Source organism: Neofelis nebulosa, chromosome 15 (assembly GCF_028018385.1).
Source record: "Neofelis nebulosa isolate mNeoNeb1 chromosome 15, mNeoNeb1.pri, whole genome shotgun sequence".
Lineage (NCBI taxonomy): Eukaryota > Metazoa > Chordata > Mammalia > Carnivora > Felidae > Neofelis > Neofelis nebulosa.
In genome coordinates, this window is record NC_080796.1 from 12,696,348 (window position 1) to 12,714,226 (window position 17,879).

Sequence of the window (17,879 nt, forward strand, 5' to 3'; positions counted from 1 at the left end):
ACTACAGTGTTGAGTTTGGGATCAGAAAAGGACCGGGCAGTCACATTTTTGGACTCCACGTTTTTGTCCATCAAGTCCATTCAGCCTGGACTCCTGTGTCATTCCAGCAGTGAGAGTCTATTCATCTTTGAAGAGACAGCTTATAGGTTACTTTTTAGCAATCCCTGATAGATTCCCTCCAAATGTAATTCATTGTGCCCTGTTCTGACTGCATTTCATTTATTTCTTTTATAGCTTTTTCCATACTCGGTACCTATCTTTTAGTAGTTGTCTTAATCACCCCCAGAGTTAATTGCTTTCTCCTGGAAAACCGTGTTACTTTATATGACCCAGTTATGTAACACCACATTGTATTAATCGTTTGATGGCTTTTCTGTTTGTTTCGGTAAATACTTATTGGGTATCAAACCTCAAGGAAACCCTGGCAATCCATATGTTTATCAATAATGTATGATCGGACGTGTGAATTCCTGAAGGGGACCTTATTTTGATCTCTTTCACTTAGCACAGTTGGAGATACATATGAGGCACTTAGTAACGTAGAGACGTCAGTGGAATAGTAGTGGTTAAAAACCAGGCTTAAATCGTGGCTCTGCCACTGTAACCTGGGTCCACTGTAGAGGTTATTTAAGCCCGTCTGAGCCATAATTGTGACATCTGTAAAATGGGGAATTAGCTTGGGCTGCCGTAACAACACCAGGGACAGAGCAGCATAAACAGCAGAGAGTTATTTCTCACGGCTGTGAAGAGTGGGAAGTCTGAGATCATGGTGCCAGCGCGGTCAGGTTTGGCAAAGACTCTCTTCCTGGCTTCTGGACAGCACCTTCTCATTGCACCCTCACGTGGTGGAGAGAGACTGAACAAGCCCTCTGGTCTGTCCCTTTGTAAGGGCACTCATCTCATCACGAGGATCCCACCCTTACTGTCTCATGTGAACATAATCACCTACCAAAGGCCCCATCTCCCAACACTGTCACGTGGGGAGTTGGGGCTTCCACGTATGAACTTGGTGGTGGGGTGGTTGGGGGGCTTAAACATTCAGTCCATAACACTGTCTTACACAGTGGTTGACGCACATGGAGCACTGTGCCTGTGACATAACAAGGGTTGTGTTTATTTAACCCATCATCATCATCATCGTTGTCATTACTTTGACTTGGCATGTATTTTACATATGGGGTGATGGAGGAAAACGCCAAATGACGTGGTGACTTTGCTCTTCACTGATGACGAGTAATAATATTAATTAAGAAGGGGACGCGGGAAGAAGGGCATGATTTCAGGCGTGCTGGCAGAAATGCTGCCTCCCTCTACCCTCAGGGGAGGAGAAGGTAGATATGAATGTCCGGTGTAGACATGGGGCCTAGCCTTGCCACTGAAAGACAAGAGCACTTTAATATTCTGTCTATGTTTGTGCCCTTTAAAATATACTTCTTAATTTGTTTTTATTCAATTCTTCATTGTCTTTTCTCTGACTTTGAGTTTTTCTCTGAGCCCGGGAAAACAGAAGTGCCATTTAGATCTTTCTCACAAATAATACTAAATTTATTTTGCTGGATTTTGAAAAGTTGTATTTCAAACGTTAAGACCTATTTTGATATTTTAAAATGGAAATATAGTCTTTTCTTACTCACTAGCTTTTGGATTTAGACTTTTTCCTCTCTAACTTCATGAATCAAGGACTTAATTTATGAGCCTTTCTAGAACTATTAAGGATCTCTAATTCTTTCACTTTTGGCAATAATTGTCTCCACATTTACTTTATAGAGTCCTCTTTGGTGGAGCCCACGGGCGGAGAGGAAGCACAGGATTCATAAGATGGCGGGCGGGTGAGTGACTGAGAATTTGGGCTGGAACTTGGAAGAAAGTGGTAGTGGTTGCCCCTTAATAACAGGAATAAAACATGAAGTATAAGTTTGGACATTACCTTGTCTTTGTGAGGACAATAGAGATAATGTAATGGTTTTTTCTGTATGTAAATCTTTTTAATAATTTGTGTGGCATAGTTATCATTGCCACTTGTACTAAGATTTTATCAGAATTCACACAATGACTCAGCACATAGTTGACAGTTTGGGGAAATGGCAAATGGTTGATCCCAGAGTACATCATTTCTTTGATGATAGTGGCAAAGAGTACTTCATTAAAATGTAGTTTGGGTTTTTTCTTTTTTGTTTGAATAATAAACATTTCAACTCTTAATAATAAATACTATTTTAATTGTAATTAGCAGACAAATATGCTTCTGGAGCCACAAATCAAACTTGAGAGAAAGTAAGAAAACTTACAGGGAGGTGGTATTAATCCTCACGTAAAATAATTATCAAGTGACAGACGTTTTCATGCAGAAGAAAGATGATCTGTGCTCAAGATCAACTTTATTATTATATATCATATAACTCTGGGCTCTGATTTTATAGAACATAGTCAGTATTGCAGCAGTGATACAAACAAAAGGAAAAGGGCAATGAATTGACATCAGGAAAGGAATAGAGCCTTGTAAGAGCGGAACCATTAAAAAGGGGAAAATCTGTGGGCCTTTACTCTGGAAAGTGTTTCTGTTTTGCAACAAAAATAATCTCAAATTGGTCTTGCTGGGTTCCTGATGAATTTATGAGTTTCCTATGAATGTATGTGGTGGTATGTGATTAGACGAGACTGACTGTAAGATGATAAATGTTAGAAAAAACTGTCTCTGGGTCTCTTCTACTGCTCTTTTTCTTATTCCTTCAACCTCCTCATTTAGGATCACCCTGCATAGGTTTTGCTCTGTTTTATCACGATTAGAGGGGATCCTAGTACTTTTGGGCCTTGACAGATTATCTTTGAAAGATGAAAAGACACAATTAATGGCAGATTATTTTACATTTAATTGAGGCTCTTTAAAATCCAAACAATTTCCTTATGGTTAAAGCTCAAACACTGACATCTGTTGGGGGAAGTATTTTTAAGGAAGAGAGTGTTTTGACTCTGCTCCCTAAATCACAGCCTGTTGCGAGGTAGGAAGGAATTAAGGGGGCCTGTTACACGCTGGTGTCTGGGCATCTGTGCTGGGCCCTCAATCCCCAGGATAGCTATCATTTGATCCGTACAGTGAGATCAGCATTCTTATTCACATTTTACAAAAGAGGAACTGAGAGAGGCACAGAGGGATGGAAGTGACCTTTCTAAAGAGGTCACAGTGGAGGCACATCTTCAAGTCGGGACTTTTAGCCTCTAGAGCTTTTACCTTTACTCCAAGACCAGTATGTCACATTTTATTCTTTTGTTTTACGCAGACACCTTTTTCGTCAATGTTCGGTGTCTTGCCCTTATGAATTCCTGCATCTGCTTCTGTAGAGATGGTTCCCCCGCTCCCTTATTAATCACCACATAGACCCCACTGCTTGTGGTTGATCAGTCTTACTGGGACCCTCTGCTGGGCTTCAGGCTGGGAATATAGGAATGCCTTATTGGCAGAGGTAGCCAACAGCTGCAACGCCGGTCCTAATCACAGTCAGTTAGGTTGGTTTGGCTTTTAGCAGATTGGCCAACTCTGAAGCTTGTACTTAGAGTAAGGAAGTGTGGATGAGTTCCGTGTGAACTCTAACATTTGGAAACAATCACAGCAAGACCTGATCAGTTTCTTCTTATTGACCCTTTTGAACAGGTGTGTTCAGTGTTACAGACAGTTTGAAAATGTTCATTCAACAGAGAGCTATAAAGTGCTTTCTGTGTGCTGGGGCAACGCTAGATTCTCCCCTGAACATGACACTGAAAACATGTGGTTTGCGCATCCCCCCCCCCGCCGCCGTGAGATGGTAGTTTAGGAGGGAGACAAGCGAGAGAGGTCCTAGTAGAATGCACTGTCCTTATACAGTAATGCAGGTGTGCGGGAGGAGTGGACAGGGCTCTGGAAGGAGCAGCTGGGTGTGCTTGGGGGCTCATGGAGGGATTCAGAGAAGAGGGTGTAGTTTCACTGGAGCTGGAATATATTGTCAACTACAAGAGGCCATCTAGTCGACTTCTGTGTGTTTCGTACGGAGCATCTGTACTGACAGCTGGTCCCTCACATGGGCACGTAACTGTACTAACTACGCTTGAACGCTTAGCCTCTTCCCATTTCCCGTAAGTCCTGCATAGTCACGTATCTTTGTTTTCTCTCTGTATATCTTTTAGAAAGTTTGTCTTATAGGTGTTCATTTGGTTCCCTTTAGTTTTCTGGTCTCCACTCTTAAGTTTCTCTGGTTTTTGGAAGCAGGCAGATAACATTTCTGGGTTGTAAAGCAAAGTCAGATTACTGTTCGTTGTCGATTTCTGCATTCTTCACAGCACTTGGGAGTGCGTTGAGGGGTCACAGTGGTGGCAGTAAATGGAGAAGAGAGGAGGGTCGTGGAGCTAGGGACCTGATGCTTGATCACTTTCACTGTCACACAAATGGTTTTCTTCTGTGTAGAATAATAGAGGGGCTGACTGTATGGGTTGCTGTGTTCGTGAGCTGAAAATGCAGTGAGAGGACACCTGGCTGGAGGGAAATGTACTCAGTGGTATATGATTTTCTGGACCATTTTGGTTGGAAGGCTTTTTGGTGACTTAACACTTAAGAAAGGCTCCCCTCTGATTGGGTATTCTTGTACGTGCTTGTCTCTCATGAACACGCAGTTTTCTCAGGCACCTTGGCAGATGTGAAAGCAATTTGGTTTACTTGGGAAGCCACATGACATTGTGGAGAGAGCCCGGCACCAGAAGTTAGGAGAGCTGAGTTCTAGTCCTGCCTCAGTTTCTTGTTCTTTGCCTTTGAGTTAATTAACTTCTGGGTCTCAGTTTCTTGCTTTTTAAATAAGGGTAGAGGATAATGTTCTCTGAGGTGTCGCTTGGCTCAAAACTTTCATCCTTGCATTATTGACAGGTGTATTTAACTATAAAAATCTTCATTGAGTGCTTCCCACATTTCATGCAGTGAAAAAAAGATATGGAAGATAGACTGATGGCAGTGGAAGAAAATTGAGAGTCAGAAATAAACCTGTACATCTGTGGTCAATTGTTTTTGACAAGGTTGGCAAGACCACTCAGTGGGGAAGAATAGTCTTCAACAAATGGTACTGGGACACCTGGCTTTCCATGGGCAACAGAATGAATGTGAATCCCTACCTCACACTGTATATGAAAAAGTAACTCAAAATGGACCTAAACATAAGAGTTAAAACTATAAATCTCTTAGGAGAAAATGGGTAAATCTTTGCAACCTTCAATTGGGTGATAAAGATTTGACATCAAAAGCACAAGCAACCAATGGAAAGCTGATAAATGGGACTTCATCAAAATTAAAAACTTTTATGGGTCAAAGGACACTATTGAGAAAGTGAAAAGACCCACAGAGCAAGAGAATAACTTGTAAATTATATATCTAATAAAGGTCTGGTACACAGAATATTTCAAGCACAATAATGAAAGACCACAGTAAAAGGCAACTAAAAAAATGGGCAAAGGATCTGAATTGACATTTCTCCAGAGAAGATACACAAATGGCCAATAATAACCCGAAAAGAGGTTCAACATTATTAGCCATTGGAGAAATGGAAATCACAGTCACATGAGCTATCACTTCATACCCTTTGGGATGGCTGTAATCAAAAGGACACATCATAAGAAGTGTTGGTGAGGTTACCAAGACGTTAGAACCCTCAGACAGGCTGGTGGAATTGAAACCAGTGGAATCGGAAACCAGTTTGGCAGTTCCTAAAAACCTCAAACATAGAGTTGAACACATGACCCAGAAGTTCCACATCCAGAGAATTGAGAGTATACTCCCAGGAGAATTGAAACCCTGTGTTTCCATAAAACTTGGGTATGAATGTTCATAGTAGCATTCTTCATAATAGTCCAAAAGTGAAAGTAACATAAATGTACGTCAAAGATGGTGTAATCCATAAACTGGAATATTACACTCCTCCAGAAAAGGAGTGAAGTGATCCATGTTCCAGAACGGATGAACCTTGAAAACTTTATGCTCAGTGAAAAAAGTCAGGCACAGAGGTCACATACTGTATGATTCCATTCCTATGAAATGTCCAGAATAGGCAAATGCGTAGGCAGAAAGCAGTGCAGCAGTTTCCAGGAGCCCAGAGAAGGAGGGAAGAGGGGAGGGAGCACCAGTGGGTTCAGCATTTCTTTCTGGGATGATGAGAAATTCTGGAGTTAGTGTTGACAGTTGCACAGATTTGTGAATAACCTGAAGCCCACACATTGTCCACTTAAAAATGTGAAATATATCTCAATAAAATTTTTGGAAGACATGGCCCTTTCCTCGTGGTGCTAAATTGAATGGTTTACGTGACAGAGATAGAAAAGGGTTCTGTGGGAGGATATGGCATGGCATTTTCTCCTGTTGTGTGGGATCAGACTCCTGGAATAAGTAATACGGAGACCTGAAGAATGAATTGGAATTATTCAGGTGAAAAGACATGTTGTAATGGAAATGAGGAGAGGAAGAAGGAAGGAAGACTATATCAGAATTAAAGCTTCCAGCCAACGTAGCATGTCTAAGCCCCTACTGCTGTTGCTGTATAAGACTGTCAAAGACCTTTTGCTTGAGTAATTCAGTTACCCTACGGTGTTGATTATGAGATATGTATGTATGTATCTCACCATCTTGAGAAAATGTAACATTTATATTTCATGATTTGATTGCAAATTTTTAAGATTTTTTAAGTCTATGGCATTTAATTTTTTTTTTTTTAACATTTATTTATTTTTGAGAGAGCATGAGTGGGAGAGGAGCAGAGAAAGAGGGAGACACAGAATCTGAAGCAGGCTCCAGGCTCTGAGCTGTCAGTACAGAGCCCATCGCAGGGCTTGAACTCAGGAACTGTAAGATCATGACCTGAGCCAAAGTTGGACGCTTAACCGACTGAGCCACCCTGGCACCCCTAGTCTATGGCATTTTATAATTTAAAATTTTCGTGAAACCAAAGCTAGCTTCTCGAATTGTGCTGATTTTTTCTTTTCTCTGTTTATATGTTTTAGAAGTCCAGTTTGTAGAAATTCTACTATTTTCATTCTTTTTGGCAGTTTGAGGTGAATTTTAGATCCTTGTAAGCATTATTTTCTTTGGAGTTCAGATAAACACAAATATTTTTGTTTGAGATAATAAAATGTTTTATTAGGAAGTTTCAAACATGCACAAAAGTAGAGAGAACAGTATAGTCAACACCCATGTAATCATTACCAGCTTCAAAAATTTTCAGCCCCTGGCCAATCTTACTATATATCCACCTGTTCCTTTACCTTGCGGATTATTTGGAAGCAAATCTCAAACATCACATTATTTCATTAATATGTTTCTAAATGGCAAGAATTCTTTTTTTTAAATTTTTTTAATGTTTTTATTTATTTTTGAGACAGAGACATGAGCAGGGGAGGAGCAGAGAGAGAGGGAGACACAGAATCCAAAACAGGCTCCAGGCTCCGAGCTAGAACCCGATGCAGGGCCCAAACTCACGGACTGTGAGATCATGACCTGAGCTGAAGTTGGACGCAAAACCGACTGAGCCACCCAGGCGCCCTGGCAAGAATTCTTTTTTTAAAAAACATTAGTATTTTTTAACTTGGAAATTTTTTTCTTCTGAAAACAAATTGTTTCAAAAGTTATCTATTACTGGAAATTGTTACTGTTACTCTTTTATACAGTTTTTAAATAGTTTATTAGAGAGAGAGAGAGAGACAGAGAGAAAGAGAGAGAGAGAGAGACAGAGAGAAGAGGGAAGTGGGGGAGGAGCAGAGAGATTGGAAGAGAGTGAGACCCCTAAGCAGGTTCCGTGCTGTCAATGCAGAGGCCGACATGGGGCTTGAACCCACAAACTGTGAGATCGTAACTGAAATCCTGAAATCAAGAGTCAGACACTTAACCGACTGTGCTACCCAGGCGCCCCTCCTTTATATAATTTTTAAAATTTGCTTATACATTCATTTCTTCTAATAAATATTAGATATGCTTATAAATTAATAAATTGATGTTACAAGAATATGGTTAATGTATTATTTCTTATGCTCCTATGCACAACTAATTGTGCATAGTCCTGTGCACAGTAGTCCTGTGCACAACTAATTGTGATTAATTGTGATTAACTAGGACTTAACACATGATCAAACTCTACAGTAATTACCTCTGTTTAACCATATTCAGTGGTCTTGACTCTTTTGCCTTCTAAGAGTGTTTGTATCATGTAATACCGATTACTGCCCACTCCTTATCGGACACACCCCTCTCTTGGCTTCCTTGACATTTGACATTCTTGGTTCATCCCTGCATGGTTCATCCCTGCATCGGAGCGCTTTTCACTGACACGTTTTCTGTTGAGACCCTCAGAATGTTACTGTATCCCATCCTTACTCTGTTGGTGGGCCTCTTTTGACCTCTCTGCAGGCACTTTGCTCTTCTCCCTTGGCCGTCTGATACATTATCTGTGTGTTAGAGTGAATCGCAGATATTTGTTACTCGTGAATGAAAGAACCTGTCTATTATGTCCTAGTTGAATATTTTAAAAGTTCCTGTGGATATCCTAGTGTATTCATCAGTTGGGATCTTCAGAACTGAGCCCATCTTCTTTTTAATACCGATTCCCCTTCAGTTTTCCTTTACTGACATCACTAGGCGGCTTCTTCAAATGTTCTTATCTTCCTCTTGCCTCAGTCTCCTTTCCATTATCTTGTCCTGTTAATTCTTCCTTTAAAATATGTAAGTTATTTGCATTTTGTTATTGTTTATTCAATTTTGTTTTATTTTGTTTTGTTTTTCCGTTTGGAAAACTTCCTAACTACTTTCAGGTCAGTGAGGTGCTCTTTCTGTGATTCCACAAACCTCACATGTTGTCCAGTCAAGATGATTTACTTATGTGCCTCTCCCTCATTAGAATTTCAGGTCTTCAGGGGCTAACGTGGGGTTTTATTCATGCTTGCATCATGGTGCATGAGACATTGTAATATTCATTAAAAGCTAATGGATTTGAATTAAATTTCTAATCTCTTTACCTGTATTCCTGCAATATATCCACCTAAGGTCTTGTCTTTTCCTGAGGATGCTTCCTGTATACAGTAGTCTCAACTTCGAGTTTCTGATGAAGTGACAAGAGTTTCAATGTACTCTGTAAATTTCCATTATAAAACTAAAATTATTATTTATTTTCTTTCTTATTATGGGTCTTTCTCCCTGGAGAAACCCTATGTGATGGTGTGGACCATGTCAGTCTCTTACATTTTTGCGTCCTCTTATTTAACTTTATACATGGCAAGACCTTGATAAACATTCATCGAATGTGAATGGGCACACTCCCTCCACCTGAGCTGAGAGCAGCGCATGTCTACATAATATACGTAATCCGAGTTACCTCAGACTTTGAATCTTGGCTTTATTGTTACCAGAATAATCTTTCTAAAACTGTGCTTGTATTAGTGAAAAGTCCAGTCAGACTCCTGTGCCAGACTTAAGACAGGTTCTGGGAACACAAACAAATAAGAACATCAGTTCCTGCTTTTTATGCATGATAGGAGTAAAGAGGTGGAAATGCTTAAATCTCCTTGAGGAGGGCAAAGAAAGCTTCCTGGAGGACACTTGATATTTCTAAGGGTTTTTTTTGTTGTTGTTTTTTTTCAGCTCAAAAACTGTGCAGTGCGCAGGTGCCGTTTTCCTTAGCAGGAGGCAAAAGCAAGGGGGGTGGGTGGGGTGGTCCTCTACCAAGAAAGGAGTGAGAGCCCCCAGCAGGTGTTCCTGGCGGTTCCCAGCAGGTTCATTCTGATCAACCTGAACCCCTTCTTCAACCTAAGTGGTAACTTCAGAACGGAAATCTCATTCCTTACTGGATAGAGACGAGTTGTAGATGATCCCTTATGTTGTTAGTTTGGTTCACTGAAGGACTCACTCGTGTTACACACGGCTTTCCTGAAGCCACTGCAAGCTTTTGTTGCTTGTGATTTGTTGGATTTTTGTTTGGTTAACCAGGGAGTCAAGGAGACATTAGCACTTGGCACTACTAAAATACTATTTACTCACTCAGACTTACTTCTGCCGCTCATTTACTATGTCTATTTTCCCTTTCATTCCCATTAGAATGTAAGCTCTGTGAGAGCAGGAGTTTGTCTGTTTCCCTCACCGCTCAACACATGTTTACTGAATGAATACTTAGAAAGTGTGGTAGCCTTTCCAGGGTAGTTTAAATAAACGAGTGGAGACAGAAGCTGGTTTACATGGTTGAGGATCATCTCCGCTGGTGATTTTGAATCAAACAGGACTGTTTTCTTTTCCCCCGTTAAAAAAAGTTTGGTAGAGAGAGTATTTATGAAAATTCTCTGCTTTGTCACTTTCTCTGCTTTTTCTTTCTTTTTTACTGATGGTAGCTTGTAAAGTCCCTTTCAAATGAACATGTTCTTTCAGATATCTTTCTTGTAATTTAGAGCAGTGTTAATTGTAGAATTTATTTATTGTAAATTATATGATCTCAACTTCTTGTGAGTTTCTAAATGTTTACAGAAAGTGAAAATTTTAAGTATTTTCTTCTTTACGCTAAATGCAGCTGTGAAATGAAGTATCAGTATATGGTTTTGGACCTTCGATTAATTTTGTTTTTAAAAATTACTGAGCAAATGTGCACCAAAAGTAAATATATGTATAAATGACTTTACATTATTCAGAATTGTAGAATTAGACATCTGTCTAATGAATGCTCTTCTAAATGTTGCTAAATCATTAATAGTAATTAAAAGGTTAAATATAAGCTGAAGAAAGCTTTGAATTTTGAAATGTTTGCAGTAGCTGGTAATCTGACTGATGCAGACGTTTTTGTCAAAGTTGAAAAAGTTAGAACTAATTAATTTCTTGGGAGACATATGATGAAATTGTAGGTGTGATAACATATTTGAGTAACATATGGTGGTAATGGGGCACCTTTCTAATGACTGAGCAGCCAGTTAAATATAGACTTTTTTGGTGTTTTTCTTTCATTACAGTTCTTTGTTACAGTGTATTTTTAAACTAATCTTGTTTTCTGGAGGTCAGTACTCAGGATTTAATGATTTATATTTAAAATGTTAACGTGAACATGTAATTCTATTCTAAGTTGGCATAAATTTTAGTAAAAGGTTTTCTTAAAACCACAGCCAATCATTTTTTCTCTCAACATGCACAAGCATGCTTATCTGACTGAGTAGACTCAGTGTGTGGGGAATTATGGTCTCCTATACATTGTTGAACTCATATTGCCCTTGAACGAGGGCCAGGGAGAAATGTTAGATAGTTATACCTTTGCTTTGCAGCACGTATAAGGGCTTACTTTAAACGTTTAGCAGTACTTGTCTCTCAGGAGGATTCACTATTTGCATTTTGACTAATTTCCTCCCTTCCAATTTTATCTTCTGAATATTGCTTGATGATGACAGCACATTAAGAAAAGAATTAACCATTGGTGGTGGAAATTTTGAGTTCAGAATTTTGCAAATAGAGACCATTTTAGGTAGTGACTTACGGTTTTCATTTTGTAAAGGTTGGGTTTTTTACCAAAATACAGGATTGTAAGCTGGTGCGTCATGCACAGTTTTGTAACCATCCTTCCAAGCCATCTGCGGTGAAATAAGAGTTCAGGGTGAAAGCTCTCCTGGTTGTGCTGTGGAGCTGGTGGCTGGGGTGAGGGGGTGAGGGGGTGGGGTGGGTGGGTGAGGGGCAGGGGATGCCTCAGTCTTACTGTTGTGCCAGGAGGTGGATGAAATGAAAGTTAGTGGAGGCTGTGCGCTTCCAGATCCACTGACATTAAAACACAAGTCCTATTTGTGTCTAAGAGGAGATATGCTGAAAGGGAATTTAATTTTAAACCTGAAAGGAGAGATGATAGGTAAATTCTAGAATTATTAAGGAGATAAGCTGTCACATTCCTTTGATCTCTACTCCAGACACTATTCAGAATATTGTTGTATTCTTGGATATACTTACTTTAAAAATCTGTGTGCACTTAGAGGGTCTAACTTGTCTAGAAACCTTCTAAATTGATTTACTAAACTTTTTTGATATTAACCATAATTGTTTTCATTTAAATTTGAGTGTCCTATGAAGAATTTTGGTATGGACATCTGTTCTATGAATTCTTTCTTGTTCTAAATCTGTTGTAAAATTTCTCTTGTTAATTGGCATGCTTTTAGCCAATGGGATTGAAGACACATACCTCTGAGGGGACTGCTAGAATATTTTGTTCCTGGTGGTCTCTGACCTCGTCTTAAGTTAAATAATAAAGGTGAACTTTCAAGTAATTCACAGGAATTCACAGGAATGCGCTAGCTTTTCCCTCCTTGAAAAAAATTTATGAAATTTGTGACACTCAGTTTTAAGATAGCAGAATTCCCTGAAATACAGCTTACCAGTATGAAAAGTAACTGGGGATTTATTCTGGGAGTATAAACTTTAAATAATTTAATTGGTGCAATTATTAGAAATGATTAGAATCTCCAGAAACAAAATCATCATGGATAGGCTGTTTATTTATTATTTAAAACTTATAGGAGCTTCAGTAGAGTAAAATGGTGATTTAGAAATTAAATGATTGGTATTATTGATAATCAACAACAATAAACTTTAAGTTGGATAATTTTTTATTAAAGTAATTCATATAGTTCTCTGTAGCTAGTAGGCAGTATTTAATGAAGACTAGAAAGATAATTTTTTATTCAGTAGGAAAATTTGATATTTGATTTCATAATTGAGTAATTACACTTAGAAATAGCATTTTTTTTTTTTGCTTTCATAAGTTGTTAAAATATTTTCTGTTCCGATAAGTCTGTCTTTATGTCATAAAGTAAGTAAATGACAGATATCAGATCTATAAGCCAACATTAAAACTCACTATAAAATACTTGGCTCCAATCCTGAAAGCTGTGGTTAGTTCTAGAAATGTTTCTGGAACAGTGAGTGAGTGATTTTGGAAGATTAGGAGATTTACATTTTAAATACAGTGTTAACATCTCTACCTTGCCATGCATAATTTGCATTGCCACATGTGCGAGGTCAGTGTTAACCATTCACATATCCTGCTTATTTTCTGGAATTGCTTAATGAGTCTTGAAGGGACTTAAGATTGAAAAGAAGAGTTTGAGAGGAAGTCTGTTAATAGTCTTATTAATAGTATGGAAAACAGTCCATTTTGTGGCGCTTGATGCACTCTGTCACATAGAAACATTTTTTTGGATGCTTTCGTAGCCATCTGTAGAGGGTAGATCATTGATTATACATAAGTCAGATAAAAAAGATAATTTTGACATTATCTTCCTTTCTCTAAAAATCTTGTTTCTGGAAAATGGTGTGTTAGCTTGATCAAATCATTACATAGGAGTCTCAGAGTTGGCAATTACAAAAACATATATAGTAAAATCATTGTTTATGATTTTATTTTAGTATTTTCTGTTGACATGAAAGATTTTGAGAACAGATCAGCAATGTAGCCTGAGAATAAATGATTATTTTTTTCCCTCTAGGAATCAAAAATTAATTAAAAAAATTTTTTTTAATCTTTACTTACTTTTGAGAGAGAGAAAGAGGCAGACAGAACGCAAGCGGGGGGAGGAACAGAGAGGGAGACACAGAATCTGAATCAGGCTCCAGGCTCCGAGCTGTCAGCACAGAGCCCAACGCAGGGCTCAAACTCATGAAACTGTGAGATCAGGACCTGACCTGAAGTCAGACACTCAGCCGACTGAGCCACCCAGGCACGCCAAAAAATTAATTTTAGTAACATTAATTTTTTTTTCATTTCATATTATTTAAAGTAGAATGCTTTATTCATTTGCAATCACCAGGTATACTGATAAAAACCTATTATTTTGACTTAAAGAAATTGCTCTAGCATTGTAATTTCTTATGAGATACCAGGTTGGGATTAGTATCAGGAGTTCAGTCAAACAAAGGTTCCTGGATTAAGGAACCAAAATTCAAGACATTTTGGCCTTAACAATAAAATAAACATTTAATACATTTCTTAAAATGCTTAGATATTGTATTCCTTGAAATACACTCACCTAACTGTCTTTGAAAAAATTACGTCTTTAAGTTAACTGCTATTTCTTTCTAGATAGCTAATGCTAACTGCTTCTCAGGCAGAGTACGGTGTGCCTTGTATTAGTATATCACTTTGTATGTCTAAGTGGCTGAGGATAAAGCCGAGAAAGATCATTAGGTCTCGGATTACAGTCACGGGAGGTTGACTGTGGTCTTATTTGGGCCCAGCCATCTAGGTAACTGGGACACACCCCTCATTGTGCATACGGGTGCTGCAGCTGACTGTCAGAGGATCCCAGGGATTTGAGCAATCATAAACTGGGGTTCCTTGACTGACTGAATTTTCAGGAGCCAGGGAAGATGTTCTGTCAGCTCCTAAGCTTTAAACTTGACTTTTGGGATTCAGTAACAACTTAAAGCAAGGGTGAAGTAAACGGGCTTGCCTGAATGGGAGCGGAGTCTGGCCTCAGCCAGCTGTCCTCCACCGTTCATTCATCCAATCAGTCAAGCAATATTGGTTGAGCACCTAGGCAGTGGGAGGGGCTCCATTTGGGGAGGTGCACCTAGTGCGATGGCAGCCTTATCAGTGACCAAAGTCTAGTCCTTCAGTACCTGACTGATGTCCTTCTTTGGTTTTTGCAGGTGGTCACGCAGGGAGTGCAACACAGCCCTGGCCTCCGAGGACGGGCACTGTAGGAGCCCATCCCACTTATGTGAAGTACCTAGAGTAGTCTGATTCCTAAAGATAAGAAGTCGAATGGTGGTTGCCAGTGGCTGGGGCCAGGGGCGGGGGGCGGGGGGCAGTTACTGTTTAATGGGTACAGAGTTCCAGTTTTGCAAAATGAAAGGAGCTCTGGAAATGGGTGGGGGGGGGGTTGCAAAATGTGGATGTACTCAGTGTCACACTTCCTGATGAAAGATCTTAGGTATCAGAAGAAATGAAAGAATGACAAATGTAAAAAAAACAAAAACAAAAAACCAATCCTCAGCAATCAGAGAGATGACAAATAAAAATCACCGTAAGACAGCGTCTACACACACACACCGTGTTGGCAACAATTCGAAGTCATGATAATATCCAAGGTTGGAGATACTGGTGAAATGAACAGTGGTACACCTAGAACAGCTTGTCTTGATCTAGTGAAGCTGAGGACGTGCAGACCCTCTGACTTAGTAATTCAGCTCCTGGATAGAAACCCTTAGATGTGTGCCTCTTTCCCATGGAGACACGCGTAAGGATGTTCAGAGGAGTGTTGCTTGAGATAACAAGCAACTGGAAACAGATGCCCGTGTGCGGGAGAATGGATAAATGAGTCGTGGTGCAGTCACAGTGGAATACGGTACAGCAAAGAAAAGTAATGGACCAAAGCTACACTAAACAGGGAAGAATCGCACCAGCCTAGTTTTGAGAGAGAAGTGAGGTAGAGACGATGCATAAAGTCCTATTCCAATGTGTAAGAACTCCATACGCAGGAAACGTTGTTGTTTAGGGACACAGAGCTGGGTGCTGACACTAATAAAAACTAGGTAAGTTAATACCATAACAGTAGGAGAGCGTTTATACCTGTAGGGGATGCGAGCCGAGAAGGCACGTGGGGAAGGCTCCTGGGGCGTAGGCAGTGTCAATTCTTCACCTGCAGGCTGAGCAAGTGCAAGGTCCCTCTATAATAATCTTTCATCCTGCTTCATTGTATGTTATCACATGGGGCCGGCGGTTGTGGAGAAGCGAGATTTGATCGTTAACCCTCATCCACTGCCCCGTCCTCCTCTATTCCGTTTTCCAGCAGTAGCCTCAGTGATCTTACTACAACTTAAGACAAATGACGTGGCTTCTGTGCTCAGCAGCCTCCTGTGGCCTCCCACCTCGCTCAGAGTAAACGCCAGAGTCCTCTGTGGGATCCACAAGGCTGTAGATGACGAGGGGCTCCTCATCACCTCTCTGACTTTTTCCTCGCAGTTCCTCCCTCGTTCATGCTCCGACTGTTCCAGGGGCACATGAGGCATGTCCCCATCTCAAGCCTTCCTGTTCCCTATGTCAAGAATCTCTCTACCATCTTGCCACCCCCGCCCCCAGGTACCCACACATCTCTTCAGTTTTTCTTAAAAGTTACTTCGGAGCACCTGGGTAGCTCAGTCCATTAAGTGTCTGACTCTTGATCTCAGCTTAGGTCTTGATCTGAGGGTCATGAGTTCAAAAAAAAAAAGTTCTCAGTGATGTTGTCCCAGGCTCCCTTATCTAAAGCTTCAGTCCTCTCCCTGTTCTGTTTTTCTCCTTGGCACTTACCAGTATTTAACATACTGTACACTCCACTTGCTTCTCACCCATCAAATATAAGCTCCATGAAAGCAGGGATTTTTCTCCACTTTTTCCTGTGGTGTTCACAGTGCCTGTGACAGAGTAAGGCACTCCGTGTTTGTTGAGTGAAGAATGAATGAATGAATGAATGAATGAATGAAATACATTTCCAAAACCTATTAACAGCTTTAATTGTTAGATAAAGCTGCATCAGAATGCAAAAGGGGAGTGCAAGTGTAAAAACCTTTACATTTTCTTTATTTTTCGTTTATATTTTGAAAGAATTCCAAACTTACAGAAAAGTTGTAAGAATAACTCAGAAGCCTTTCTTTCCCAGTCCATTTGGATGCAAGACACTCCATTACTCCTGAATGCTTTTGTGGATTTTTTTTTTTTTTTACAAAGGACATTCTCCTATATGAAGACTTAACTTTTAAGTCAAGAAATAGGTATTCTTACATCACTCACTACTATTGAATAACCAGGCCCTTTTCAGATTTTGCCGGTTCTTTCAATAGTGTTTTCTGTTGAGAAATTCTAATCCAAAATCTTGCTCTGCATTTAGTTGTCAAGTATGTTCAGTCTCATTTAGCCTGAATGGGTCCACCATCTTTACTTTTATGGTTCTGATGCTTTTGAAGATTACATACCAGTTATTTTGTAGAACATCCCTCAGTTTGGGGTTGTCTGATGTTTTGTTCACTGTGAGATTCAGGTTGTATGTTTTTGGCAGTGTCACAGAAGAGCTGCTGTGTCCTTGTATCCTCTGGGGTGGTGTTCGATTTCGATTTATCCCATTACTAGTGATGTTAGCTTTGATCACTTGATTAAAGTAGTGCCTACTAGTTTTCTGCACTGTGATGCTCCTCTTCCCCTGTTGTTATCATTATTTTATAAATTATCTTTTAAAAGGTTTAGACCAATCTTTTCACCTATTCCTTTGAATCAGATTGCATTCTTGTTGCCCGCTGAGATCAGATGTCGGTAGAAGGAAGAAGTAAATTTTGAAGTACGGGGCATTTGGGGAAGTTAAGGCAGATCAAGATGGTATGACACGATGCGAGAGGTGTGAAGACCATGAAACTGGTAGGAATAACAGCAGGATATGGGAGAAAAGCTTGTATTGAGAAAGGATGTAGGAATTATGCCAAAGGCGCATTTGCCCATTTCAGCTATTTGATTACGGTAAATTCTGTGCCTGGAAAGAGTGTTAAAAACTTTAACTTCTTTTTCACCACCCCTCCATTCCAGGGACCTAGATTTAAGGCTGGTTTAGCTGGTACTGATGAGTACTACTTAATTGAGTTAAATAGACCTTTGATGACATCCTCAAATTTAACCACTATTTATAGCATTATTCTCTGGAACAAAACGGTCGAAGTGTCCAGAAGGTACCAATGAACTTAAAGAGTGCAGACCACTTATAAACCAGGCAACTACCTGCAAAATTGTTTCTGTTATTTAAAGATTTAAAGTGTAAAATTTAAAGAAACAAAAAGTTGAAAACACCAGATCTAAGACTAGTGTGTAATTGAAATGAGGTTGTTTTAGACAATTAATTTTGGCAAGTGATTA

The 17,879-nt window shown here is 39.6% G+C and overlaps 1 protein-coding gene across 3 annotated transcripts in view; it reads left to right on the forward strand.

Annotated features, from left to right (window-relative positions):
* Positions 1 to 17,879, forward strand: part of AKT3 (AKT serine/threonine kinase 3) — a 307,958-nt gene that overhangs the window by 61,708 nt on the left and 228,371 nt on the right. The window lies entirely within an intron of this gene.